General features: G+C 39.1%; 1 protein-coding gene across 2 annotated transcripts in view; it reads left to right on the top strand.

The window, feature by feature from the left end:
- Positions 1 to 13,102, top strand: part of Trio (trio Rho guanine nucleotide exchange factor) — a 339,986-nt gene that overhangs the window by 111,859 nt on the left and 215,025 nt on the right. The window lies entirely within an intron of this gene.

The following is a 13,102-nucleotide window of genomic DNA, read 5'->3' as shown; positions in this document are numbered from 1 at the left end:
TAAAGCACTTACTACACTTGTACAGCAAGTGTAAGCTTCTTTTCTCAGATACTGATGACAATAATGGTAGTTTGTGTTCTATGCTCTGTTTCTTTGTTCTGATACTCTTAGGCATTTTGCAGATGAACAATCCAAGAACTTAGAGAGATTGAGTTCCTGTCCCTGGTCACCCAGCTGCATAGGGGCTCCCAAATGGTGGACACCTGAGTAATCTCTATACACAGTCTTAATTTGAGTTGTGGCAGTGTTGCTTTTAAATGTTCTTCTCAATACTTGTAATAGGAAGAAGCTGCAAGGTACGTAGAGCTTTCTCTGCCTCATGGGTTGTGCTCCTGCATTCTCCTCCACACTTCCCCACTGTGCATGCAGCTGGTAAGCAGCTCCCTGGTAAGGGGGCAGCTCATAGCCCTGTTATCTCTGCTGGAGGCCACCACCCGTGCCAGTGATGCACTGAGATCTTTGTGTGGGGCACTGTGCCTGTTCTGGAGAAGCAGAACTGTGCCACACCTTATTTCAGCATCCTTATGACATCGCTACTCCACAACTGTACAGAATTTAATCTGAAAAACATGGTTTTTGTGCTTTCTGTGCATAAGATACTGACTTGTTGCCCTCTCAGTAACAAGCAATTAGGAGATTAGAACAGGGAACACAGATTTCCCATTCTATGAAGCTGGATTCTGCTTTGCAGAGCCACAGAAGTCTAAAGTGCAGGAGAGTTTGACCACCTCCCCACCACCACCACTAGTATTTATTGCTGGACCCCTATGGCAAGCAGGAGGCCCTGTGGTCCCCGGAGGGGCCTAGTTGCCTTAGCCATCCCAGCCCTCTTCTCTTTGTCTGATGTGGGATGGTGAACTAGGCAGTCACACCATTGGAGCTGCTTCTGTCAGAACTTTTGTGATGATTAGTTGTGCTTTGTGTTTTAGTCAGGTTTTTTTTTTTTTCCCCCTTCTGCTGTGGCCAAAAGACCCAACCAGAACAACTATAGAGATGGAAAACTTTATTTGCAGGCTCATGGTTTCAGAGGTCTCAATCCATAGACAGCTGGCTCCATTCCTTGGGGCTCTAGGTGAGGCAGAATACCATGGCAGAAGAGTGTGGTGGACAGAAGTATCTCTCACATAATGACCAGGAAAGAGAGAGAGAGAGAGAGAGAGAGAGAGAGAGAGAGACAGACAGACAGACAGAGACACTTACTTCACTAACCAGATACAAAATTTATATTCTAAGGCTACATCTCCCAGGGACCCACCTTCTCTGGCCACACCATAACTGCCTTCAGTTACCACTCAGTTAATCCCTTTCAAGGGATTAATTCATTGATTGCTTATTGGCTCTTATAAACCAATCATTTCCTCAATTTTTGGAGGACATCTCACATCCTAACACTATTATTTCAGTTGAAGCCGACAAGGGTCACCCCAGCTGATCAGGGTCAGCAGCCCTACCGAGTAAGTGGTTCAAGGGCAGTGGAGGCATGCACCTCCAAGCTTGTGTTGTCTTTGATTTTCTGTGGTGGAGGACGCCACCACAATTGAGCTAGTCATTTTCCCAAGTTCACACGCCTTTTCAAGCGGTGATTTCCTTCAAGCAGGCTTCCTTGCATTGGTTTCGAGAGACTCTTCCTACCCTGCTCAGACTCTTCTGTCTCTTCACCTTGTGCAATAGCATCTCTCTGTGAATAAGCATAAAAATTGCAAGAGGGACTTGAGTCAGTGCACAGTAAATCCATTTTTATGTCAAAATTGTTTTACAATCAGTATATTTAGATTATTTGACTTAATAAATATACTTTACCCAGGATCTAAAAAGCCCCTTCACTTTTTGTGTGTATGCAGAAGGGGATCTGAAGTAGGGGGAAAATAGAAATGAATTTCTCTTTTTGTTTAATTTTTTTACATTATCAGATGCATTGCTTTTCTCAACCTTCTTTGTAGTTTCTTGAATTTTTTATTAGGAATTCAGTAGAAAGGTAAATAATAGGGGCCTATTTTCAGGAATTTTTCTTCCCTGAGGAAGAGAGTAGGACAGGATAAGACAGGACACCAACCCCCAAGTGAATATGAGCAAAAGAAGACTAAGCTTCACAACCGGTGAATGCTTAAAGGCACAGGTTGCCTACATTGGTATGCCCTTGAGGCAGCTGAACCAAAGATGGGTCAGCCCCACCCCTTGAACAGGAAGCTACTAAATGTTGTTTTTACTCAATAGTAATGGATTGCTTCTATTAGGTTTCTTATACTATTCAAGGGTCTCTGGCTTCCTGGCCAGGAAACAGCCAAAAGACAGGATTCATCTGACTTCTTAGCCTTAGCTATATCACAGATCACTTTAAGGGAACAGACTTGTCAAGGCAAAGTAGGTTAGCTGAAGTAACTCAGAACAGATTTATGTAAAACAGCAGTGTGTGTTTCTAATGATTAAACACCACAGTTTTCATCTTAGACCATGTTCTTTATATTATTATTCATTTCTTTGTGCTTTTAATTCTGTATTAAGTGTTTTCATTCCTTTCAAAATGTCAAGGACTGATTGGGGGGGCAGTAATTAATAATTTTTAAGTGACAAAAATAATGTTTTTAAAAGGATTTGTCTTGGTAATCACAATATTATCTACATCTTCTAAAACAGTAATGTGTATTTGCAAGACATTTATTTGTCCATCAGATTTTGCTTGTCTGTACACAAGGGTAAGGTCACTGTTTGGTCTAATGTGGGTTTTGTTTTAGACTATCAGCTTCTTAAAATCAGAAGGTGCCATTAGTGGGAGGATCTCTAGGGCTCAAGAGATCACTATGTATAAATACGCCTTTATGAATGCCAAGTGACTGAAACCAATTCAAAGCTTTACACAGTGATTGGTAGAAAGTTCTGTCAAATTCTTGAATGTTATGAAGATTTATATTTCTAGTGAGTTTCATGTTAGAATTAAATCCATGATACTAAAGTGAAAGTAACTTTTCAACTCTTAAGTTAAAATTCTGGTGCTTGTAGCATTTACCTTGTAAGATATTGTTAGTGGTAAATAAGTTAACTGAAGTTTTTTGAAGCATTGGTGGCTCTACAGTATTTTAATTTTGTGGAATACATTACGGGAAACTTTGACATTATACATCTATATATGTGCAAATTTAATGATTCTAAATACTGTATTTTAATTAAATATAACTACTGGTCACTTAAGTTAATTGATAGCTTATTAAGATTTTCAACCTTGATTTGCATTTCTCTAGGTGTGGGAAACCAATCTACACCATGTCTTAGTTAGAAGGGATTGATAAGCATCTCTGAAGAGCCTGGTGAAGCTGGGAAGGAAGTCCTCTGAGTAGGATTGTGACCTCAGGAGCTAGAACTTGTACCTACCCATCCTGATACCCCTTCTTATCTGTCCTGGAAGGAGAAAATACTAATTCAGAATCCAAGTTTTAGCATTTAATACTGAGAAGGATGTAAGGCTGGGGTACAGGACATTGATGTGGAGATAAGTGGGAAAAAATCAAAATTTAGTATTTTTCCCCACCTTTTTTAATGCTGAGGATCAAATCCAGGGCCTTGCACATGCTAGGAAAGCACTCTACCCCTGAGCCACTACCCCAAAGTCCTATAAACCAGACTTTAAACCTAACTCTGGGTTTGGTGTTAGGGACTGAGTCTCTATCTAGTGGAAATTATAGACTGCCTGGACATCTCTGGCATGGCCTACCTGCTTAGTATTTTTTCCTGTCTTTGATACTCATGGTCAGTACCAAGGTTAGAGGCTGTGGGTGAAGCTCAGCTGATGTTGTGGGGTGTTCATATTTGTGATATGTGGCTGTCACAGAGGCTTAACTTGTGTTCAGTTCATGAAACAGGAAACAGTCATATGTATATTCAGTAGGCTGCCCAAGTTGTACTTGGCTCTCTGGCACTGAGGGACTTAAGAGATACCAGTGAACTGATGTACAAAAGAAAGAAAGAAGGTTGGTTTTGAATTGTGTTGAGTTGACTTGATGTGCTGATGACGTCCTTCCTGGTCTACTTACAGACTCCCATGATTAAAGCACTTCCATGTGACCTTAACTTCTTACAGGGAAAACACTGCAGCCTAGAGATAAGCAGGGCTGTGAGACTTGCATGAGTCCTCCCCTTCCTGAAGCCCTGGCTCCCTCTGCTTCTTAGGGTGCTGCAATGAAAGCTGTCCAGTTCTCTTCTTCCAAAGCAGACTCCTCTCCCCATCAGAGAAGTTGGTGATGGTGGTGTTTGGGACAGAAAGTAACATTTCACTTACATTATAAAAATCTCAAAGTAAAACCCTTTTCTACTTTGAAATACAGATTAAGAATGTGTAAACAGAAATTTATATACTATTAGGTCACTAAATATTCCAGATGAGAAAGAATGCAGTCACTTTAGCTGCTGGATAGCGTCTGTGAGCTGGCTGGTTGCTTTGGAGCTGTGGCTACCTCTCTCTAACTAGCTGGGCACTCTGCTCAGGACTCCAGATTGTAGCTTGCCACCTCAAACTGCCATCTGCTGGAACCCTGCATCTTAAGGTCTCACTGTCTGGGTGTAAAGTTCTCACTCTGCCCTGGTACTCTACTTGTCACACAGTAGGACACAGCACAGTCCCTCCTTCAAGGAGCTCCTTGGCTCCTTAGGGCCCTGACCAGTATGGTCATAATCACTGTGCAGTGGGAGTGCAGCATGGGATGTCTGATTCATCAGTGGAATACTCCAGGATGGCAAGGAAAGGGTCTGGGTGGCTCTGTTGGAGCAGGGGAGGGAAAGGGGTGTTTGGGACAGATTGAGAAGTACTCCATAAAGAAGTTCATTGGTGTCAGCGGGGGTGGGGAGCATGTTACCTGCACGTTATTAGGATTCTATTATTGGTATTATTATTAATCTTTTTTGGGGGGGTACTGGGGATTGAACCCAGGGGTGCTTTACCACTGAGCTATGTCTCCAGCCCTTTTTATTTTTTGAGACATGGTCTCACTAAATTGCTCAGGGCCTCACTGAGTTGCTGTGTTTGGCCTCGAACGTGCCATCCTCCTGTTTCAGCCTTCTGAGTCACTGTGACTACCACTGTGCCCAGTTTATGATTAGGATTCTTGGGAGATGGTTATTAACGGCCAACCAGTGAGGCTATGGAGGGAAGCAGGCATGTGGTGTGCTCACCTCACATTCCGAGGAACTTTGTGCCATATTAGAGAGTGTGGACTTTATCTGAAGACGCCAAGAAGCCATGGAAGAATTTTAGGGAAGTAAAACTGATGATATGTTGGTTGTAGAAACATGGTTCTGGGGAGAGAGGCAGGATTAGAAGGAATCACGAATGTTGATTAGGAGATAACAGGAGAAGCCCTCATGAGGGAGATACTAGTGAGTGGTATGGGGTTCAGAGAGACGTGGCATCTGTAGGACTCATCATTCCATCTAGGTTGGAGAATAAGACAGGGAGGTGAGCCCAAGGAACCCCAGGTTCTTGGATTGGCTAAGGGGTGGATGGTTTGTGGGACTGGATATTGCTCTGGGACGTACAGTGGGAAGCAGGTGTAGGGGTGAGGGTGAGTCCAGGGTTAGACATTCAGGAGGAGATGGCTAGCCCATAGGCATACAGTGCTGTCCAAATCTTTATTGGAACCTCTTTGTTCTAGTGATGGACATTTTGCTGTCTGTCAGGCCCAAGACTCACTATAACCACTCCCATCCCCAACACACTTCTTTTTGTTCTCTGCCCTGAGTGTTTTGTTTTCTCATTTTTCTGCTGATGTCCGATTGCTCTGCCTAGAGTACTCGCCCTTCTCCATTTTGCCTGCTGGTGGATGTTTCTTTTACACTTTGTACGAACCCTTTATCTAATGAACAGTTCCCTCTTCTCAGCTATCTGGCCCTGATTTTTCCATATCAAATGCTTATACCACAGAACTGTGTGTTGCTAGTCCACACTGACTGGATTCAGCAAAGGATCTGAATTTCACTCTACACACAAGCTGCCCACCACCTGCCCTATTCAGGCTATTCTTTATACAGTGAGAGGAGATTTTTAAATAACTAGTTCATTCTTTCTATTGTTGAAATCCTCTCTGCCCCTCTATTCCTTATGTGATAATCAAAAAGTTATGTGTATCAAGGAAAAGGTGTAGAATTTAGCTTTATTTTCCAAAATCTTTTCCAGAGTATTATTGTGTTCTGTATTTTAAAATGTATGTGACAATTGAGTTTTTTTCTTATTTGATAGAGGGTAGAGTTGCTAAAATATATGAAATGTTTGGTACGATGATTAGACAGGATTTGTTTTCTTTTTCTAATGGTGCTGAGGGTTGTTGAATCCAGGGCCTCACACATGTTAGGTAAGTGCTATACCATTGAGCCACAAACCCAACCTTAACCAGGGTTTTCTTTAGCAATTAATCTTGTTGATTTGGTATACATTAGATCTTTTAATACAAGTAATCAAGCTGTGTTTGTTATGTCACTCTGGTTCATTTGATACAAACTAAAATTCTACACAACTTTTCTGGGAGGCTTCTTAGGCTAAGCTAGTCTTTAGAGTGGGTCAGCTTCACAAAACCATATGTATGCATACCTGTGTGTGAGAGCTTTATGTTTGTACATTAGAGTGAGGTCCCAGAACGTAGCCTTGAACAACTTACCCCAGAGGCATTCCCTGGCAGGCTTTAGAGGTGCAACACACACATACCTACACCTGTGTTCTTTGGTTTGGCACTAGGTGACTGTGAGAATGACTTTTCTCTGTGCATAGCTCTGTGCTCATCCCTAGGGATGTGAAGATGAAAGGTACATCTGGGCAGTGATTCTTTTTTGATTTAGGAGATTGGAAGAAGGTAAAACCCCTTTTATAATGCTGCTACTTTTTGACTATTGAAATATTCCCTTCTGTTGGTCTATAAAATATGCTTTTAAATTACCTTCCAGTGTAGTTAAAACATTAGATCTTAAAAATTCTAGATTGTTTCATACATGAAGTTATATGTAATAAATAAAAATGTATTTTTTGTTATGGTCTTTTTACTTATTTTGGCCTGTTCTTGGTATTTTGTGAGTAACAACATTAAAAGCTAGAGCTATTTTTAGCTGAAATTCCCCTTAACTCCTTGAGTCAAACTTCTTAAACATATGATGTTGTTGACTGTTGTTCTAAAAATTATGTGAAGGGATAAATTAACCAGTCTGATGGTTATTATAAGCATAAGAATTAAGTAAAAATTCTAATGCTATATTATAAAACCCCTCCATATTTTTTGTGTGGCAGTCTGTGGACATGTCTACATTCCTTATATAAGTATTTAATTTATTTCACATACATTTTGAAAAGTGTGAATTTTGATTGTATATTTATATAAAAAATATAAGCATTGAATTTTATTTATATATATAGTAAAAATAGCAGTTAACTACCTTGATTTTATAACCTTGCTTATTTTCTTGCTTAGACAAGCTTATAGAGGCTCCAGCCTAGTTAAAATGCTTCCTTCTTATGCACCACTAGTCTGGATGTTTGCACAACTAAAACCCTTGTTAATGCAAACATTGCGCCTCCCTGCATTCTGAGCACAATCCTGCAGGCTCTGCAGTGAAGTGGCCTGCCTGAGAAGGTGACATCACCTCCCTCTACACATGCGCATGCGCTTGCCAGGCGAGGGCGGTGCCTGCTTCTGGTTTAGAGATTTATCACCCTGCTCTTTGTGTTTAGGAGTGAGTGTGGAAGTTTCCTCTGAATTAATTAATGAGTAAATTTCAGTAATTACCACCAAGACTCAGAACTAATAGGAAGCTACCGGCATACTATGTAATTTTGTTACTGGTGTTTCAAAATAATGCTTTATTTATTAACATTTTTTATTACTGCTACAACCTGGGTTTTTATAAGTATAGGGTTTTTTTGGTCTTTGGTATGAACGGTTTTCCCATTTAGTAAATACTGAACTGGAATAGCTGACAGGCAGATGAGATCTCTGGAAAGGGACGAGGAGCACAGTTTGCAGTGTGAATTGGCTGTCTTCACAATCAGGCACTAGCTCAGTTCAGCAGCTCGAATGGTCAAGATATGACCATTACTGGGGAAAAACCCCACTTAATTTGAGGTTTATATAAAATTTCAAATTAAAAGAATCTACCATTAGTGCTGGGAGACATGGGGATTTAAACAACCATCCTCTTTTAGTTTTTAAATTTTTAAATCTGATTTATGTTTTAACTCATTTGATTCATTTTATCTTAATTTTTTTTGGCCACTTATGTATAAAATATTGTTGGGGTAGTATGCTGCATAAAAGCTGTTGGTCATTCTGAAACTGTTTCCTTGGTATTTTTTTCCTTTTAAATTAAAAAATTACCAAGGAGAGGGGTTGTTGTTGTTTTTCTATTTATTTGGTGTTCAAAATCTAATACCACAGAAGTGACTAAGTAAGTGAGCATTCGGGTTTTCAGTCTCAAAAAGATATTTTTGAACAATAACAATGTAGCACCTTTTTGTAGGGTCTCAGGATAAAAAACATGAATAATTGATTTAACCAGTGGGTTTTAGATCATTGACATTCCAGACCAACTAAAAGGTTTTCTGTTGTTTGATGATAACTTATAGAATATTTCCTCTTAGGGCAGAGAGATTTGTTTTCCTTCTTGGAAATGTAAGTCACACTGTGGTTGAAGTCTAAACTACAACAGAGCTTATATTTTACAAATTTAAAATAGAAAGTGCTAAGGAATATTGAGGTGCTTCTTGGGGGCTCAGGGGCAAGAAGCTGGAGATGTTCATTCCTTGATTCACCCCCCCCCAGTCTTTTACCCAGCTGTCCCACGTTTATTGAGTACCCCTGGCCCTGTCCTAGGCATCTGATGTATAGCAGGGAACAAAACAGACTTGTCTTCTGGCAAATTGGTTGATTTAGAGAGGGAAAAAAAAAACAAAAGCTGTTTGATAGACAACATAATATTTATCATTTTAAGAAATAGATATTTCAGAGCATGAACTTAATATTTATTTTAAGTTTGACATGCTACTGACCCAACAGCAATTTAAGAGACGTAACAATCAGGATCTGTTTTGACAAATAACATCAGGTTGAATATTGGGGTTGAGGTATTATTAAATATTCATATTTAATTGTATTAGGGACAGGCTGTGTGTGTGTGTGTGTGTGTGTGTATTGAGTTGAAACCAGAAAAAAAAAATCATCTAGCATACCTACACATTTATTTTTAGGTAACAACTATGCAATATGAATTTTAACCCAAACTGGTTTTCCCCAGTAGTATTCAGGAAATACTAGTGTAAAGAAGTTAGATAGAGGCAGGCATCCTCATAGGAACATTCTGAACATATTCTTTATAGGCCTACTTCAAAAAAACAGTTGTTGCCCGCCTCTTTTGGATTCCCTTGGGAAACATCTCTGTGCCTACACAGAAACCTGTATAGACTCCATCCTGTGCTGGGCTCACTATCCCCTGGAGCTAGCATTTCATTAAAATCCACATTGGCTTCTTTATTTCAGACAGTGAGATGTACTTTAAATTATAACAAGAATTGTTAAAAAAAATCCAGTCTGATTTTCTGCACACTTTACTTTGGGCTCTTTGTAACTTTTAAATCATCCTCAAAGAATAGGTTCAACTAAATGCCCCCTGATTTTGACCTTTTACCTCCAGGTTAATTATCCTAATGCTTTTAAGTTGCTGCTTTTCTTCTGCTCTTTCTTTTCCTCCTCTTCTAATTTTACCAAATTTTTCTTTGTGGCATCCCTTTCCATCTATTAGTGGTATCAGCAAACCCCCTTGGTAGCACCTAGAAGTAAAAATGTTGCTCACTCCTGGTCTCTGGCATAGAAATAAGGTTTGAGATCTCAGAAACATCTCTCCAAAAATGGTATTTGCTGTTCCTTAACCTGTGGGGCCTTGGGAAGTACATGTGTGCTTCCAGGTAACAGTCATTAAGTGCGACAAATGTTTGCTGCTATTTAGTAAGTTTAGAAACCACAGATAGATAAATTTTTTTTCATTAGAGCATTATAATTATACAAAGTAGTTGTGTTCATTTTGACAAAATCATTCATGTAAGGAATTTGATTTCAATCCCCTTCCCCCTTTCTCCTCACTTCCCTCCCCTATCCTCCCTCCTTTACTGATCTTCCTTTAGCTTGCTTGCCTATTTATTTATTTATTTATGATTGGTACTTTCTACATATACATGAAGATGAAATTCGCTTTGGTACATTTACATATGCATTTAATATGATTTTGTTAAATTCATTCCATATTTCTTCTCTTGTTTGTTTTTCTTTTCTTTCTCCTCCATTGACTTCCCTATATATTTATGATATCCATTCCTCTCCCTCACCACCTTTATTCACTAAGTTTGCTCTAGCTTCTACATAGAAAACATTCAGGTACTCTTGATTTTTCTGAATCTGGCTTATTTCACTTTTCATCCATTTACTGGCAAATGCCATTATTCTGTATGGCTGAATAAAACTCCATTGTGTGTGTGTGTGTGTGTGTGTGTGTATATATATGAATGAATCAGGAAAACTGTTTATATATATATATATATATATATATATATATATAAACAGTTTTCCTGATTCATTCATCTATTGAGGGTATCTGGGTTAATTCTGTAAAATGGCTATTGTGAATTGTCACTATTTCTTTAATACAAGAAGTCAAGAAAGCCTGAGGAGCTGAGTCTTTTCTGCCATGTAATCTAGAACCACTAGAATAGCAAAGAAACCACTTATTTTTAATGTTTGAAAACTTTTTTATAGCAACATACTTTTCATAAATAGCTCTCCAGGGCATGGAACAGAACCTGCCTATTTGATCTGAGGAACTTCCATGGTTGGGTTCTTCCTACTTTTTATTGAAAGCTACATGATGTATTTAATAGTTTTAGTATTTATACATGCTTCCTCTGTCATTTTCTTATTGAAGGTGTTCTCCAAAAATGGGCATGAGGTTAAAATAATTTTAGGTGACCACCATAGTAGCTACAGACTTAATTTCTTTGTGTGGCTAGTTTTATATTTCTTTCCTTTATTTTCTTCTCTGTTCTAGAAGCTTTATTGACAGTTTTAATAAAATTCACATCTTACTTTCTGTGACACCTCTTACAAAAATATCACAGAAGACTGTCTTGAACGCATACTATAGTCTGTGTTTGGGCATGTTTGTGTATCACAGTAAAGGTGCAGTATCCTTCACATGGATTTGCTTTTGGCTCACATGCCTTTTCTCTCCTAGGGATACTGCAAGTCTTATTTAATTTGAAGGGGAAATCAAGGGATTGATAGGCTGAAGTAACTATAGCTCTAAGAAACTAAAGATCACATGGGAGTGAGTCTGTGGCTCATAATGGGCATAGGAAGTTGAGATTTTTATTGTTTTGGTTTTTGTGTCTTGTTTTCAAAATCAATATAATCTTCTTCCTGTGGGTGGCCTGGAATATAGCAGCTCTGACTTCTATCACCCATTCCATCATTGGCAAATAAATAGATGTGATTCAGAAAGTCAGCAGTAATTGTCAAGAGTGCTTTGGAATGATGACTCAAGTCATTTAGTCCTTTAATTGGTATATCAGCCCCTGGATGAGGACATTCTTCTTGAGAGGGATTGTGTGACTGACAAGTGGGGCTCTGTTTCTGTAGCATAGAGGCCAGGACAGCAGTTGGTGGTGGCATTTGTCCAAGGGTTGTTCTTTGTCCTGACCAGGACACATGTGGTGATGAGCTTGTGGGAATTGTGTTTTCGTTCTCTTATCTGAGTAGTAGAAGGGGAATCCTCTTGTTGCATACCTGTAGGTTGGGATATACAGCCATAGATTAATTCTTCCTAGTTTATCTATTATATGATGTACTACCTCACTGCATAGGTTCCCTAGCACTTTGTGCTGCTTATGAAACTTTTCATAATCTGCCTTCTTTTATAGTTATTATAAACCTCTTTGAGGGATGTCATTGGAACTACACCCTTTTGTGTTTTCCCATTGTCATTTGTGTCTATTAATGAATCTAGGCACAATCAGTCTTTGTAGATAACTTTGCATGAATTACAAAGACCAACAGTGAATTGTTCAAACTAGTTTGCATGCATTTAAAAGTTTTGAAGGAAACTGAAGGTGAAATTTCAGAAAGAGGGTTCAAGTATTTGTCTTATATAAATATATACTGTTTTAGAAACTTAGTGTATTGCCAGCACAAACTAGTGCGTTGGAAAGGAAAATGGCCTGGTGATCTGGAAGCATGAGGTCTGTGTTGAGCCTGTTCACTACTGGCTTGGTAGTGCCATTCAGCCCCTCAGAATCTCAGGGTCCTTAACAAGATGTGCTCACAGCAAAGCCTGTGGTGATAGACAATGTCATCATTAAATTCTATAAATGGTGTACAGAAGTAAATATTCTGTGAGAAGGAGATTTCCTTAAAAATCAGAAGACAAAATACTAATTTATGTATTCTTTGCACCTATGAATGATGTGTGGTAGAGACTGGATTCTGTTGATTTTGTTATTTGTTTGCTTGCTTTACCAGGCAACTAATTTGGCTGAATCCAAACTGCAAACTCTCTTTTGCATTAGATAGCAACTCAAATATCTGTTCAAATCCTTAGCAGGGCCACTTGGAGCTTACCCCGTGCATGTGAGGCTCAGTGGAAAGCTTGAGGTTTGGGCCAAGTTGATACTTTGAATTTGGGATCCCTCTTTCCCTTTTCCAAGGTTTCTCCTCTGTTTCAGTTGCTTGTGTAGATATGAGTACATCCTGGTTCTTGTTTGAACAGCACACGACAGCTAATAGCCCTAATATAAACAAGTATACTCAATGGTGTTCCTTTTCCAAGTGCATCTCCCTGCTTTTTGTCCTCTACTGCCTTGAGAGGATCATTATTTGTAAGCACTAGTCCAGTTAGCACATTGGAAGTGGAACATCCATTCACTTAAGTTTAGTACTTTTATTGCTTTCTAATTCCAAGTATATGTCTTATAATGTTTGTGTTACTATCCTAACATTTTGGATGCTTTGCTTGTACTGTTTGGCAAAAACAAACAAAAATGGGTATGGAGAAGCAGTCTTTTTTCTAGGGATTTTTCTACTAGTAACAATAAAAG

Source organism: Marmota monax, unplaced genomic scaffold (assembly GCF_021218885.2).
Source record: "Marmota monax isolate L192 unplaced genomic scaffold, Marmota_monax_Labrador192_F-V1.1 WCK01_AAM20220418_F8-fsc00120, whole genome shotgun sequence".
In the NCBI taxonomy this organism is placed as follows: domain Eukaryota; kingdom Metazoa; phylum Chordata; class Mammalia; order Rodentia; family Sciuridae; genus Marmota; species Marmota monax.
This window is presented reverse-complemented; position numbering and strand designations above follow the sequence as displayed.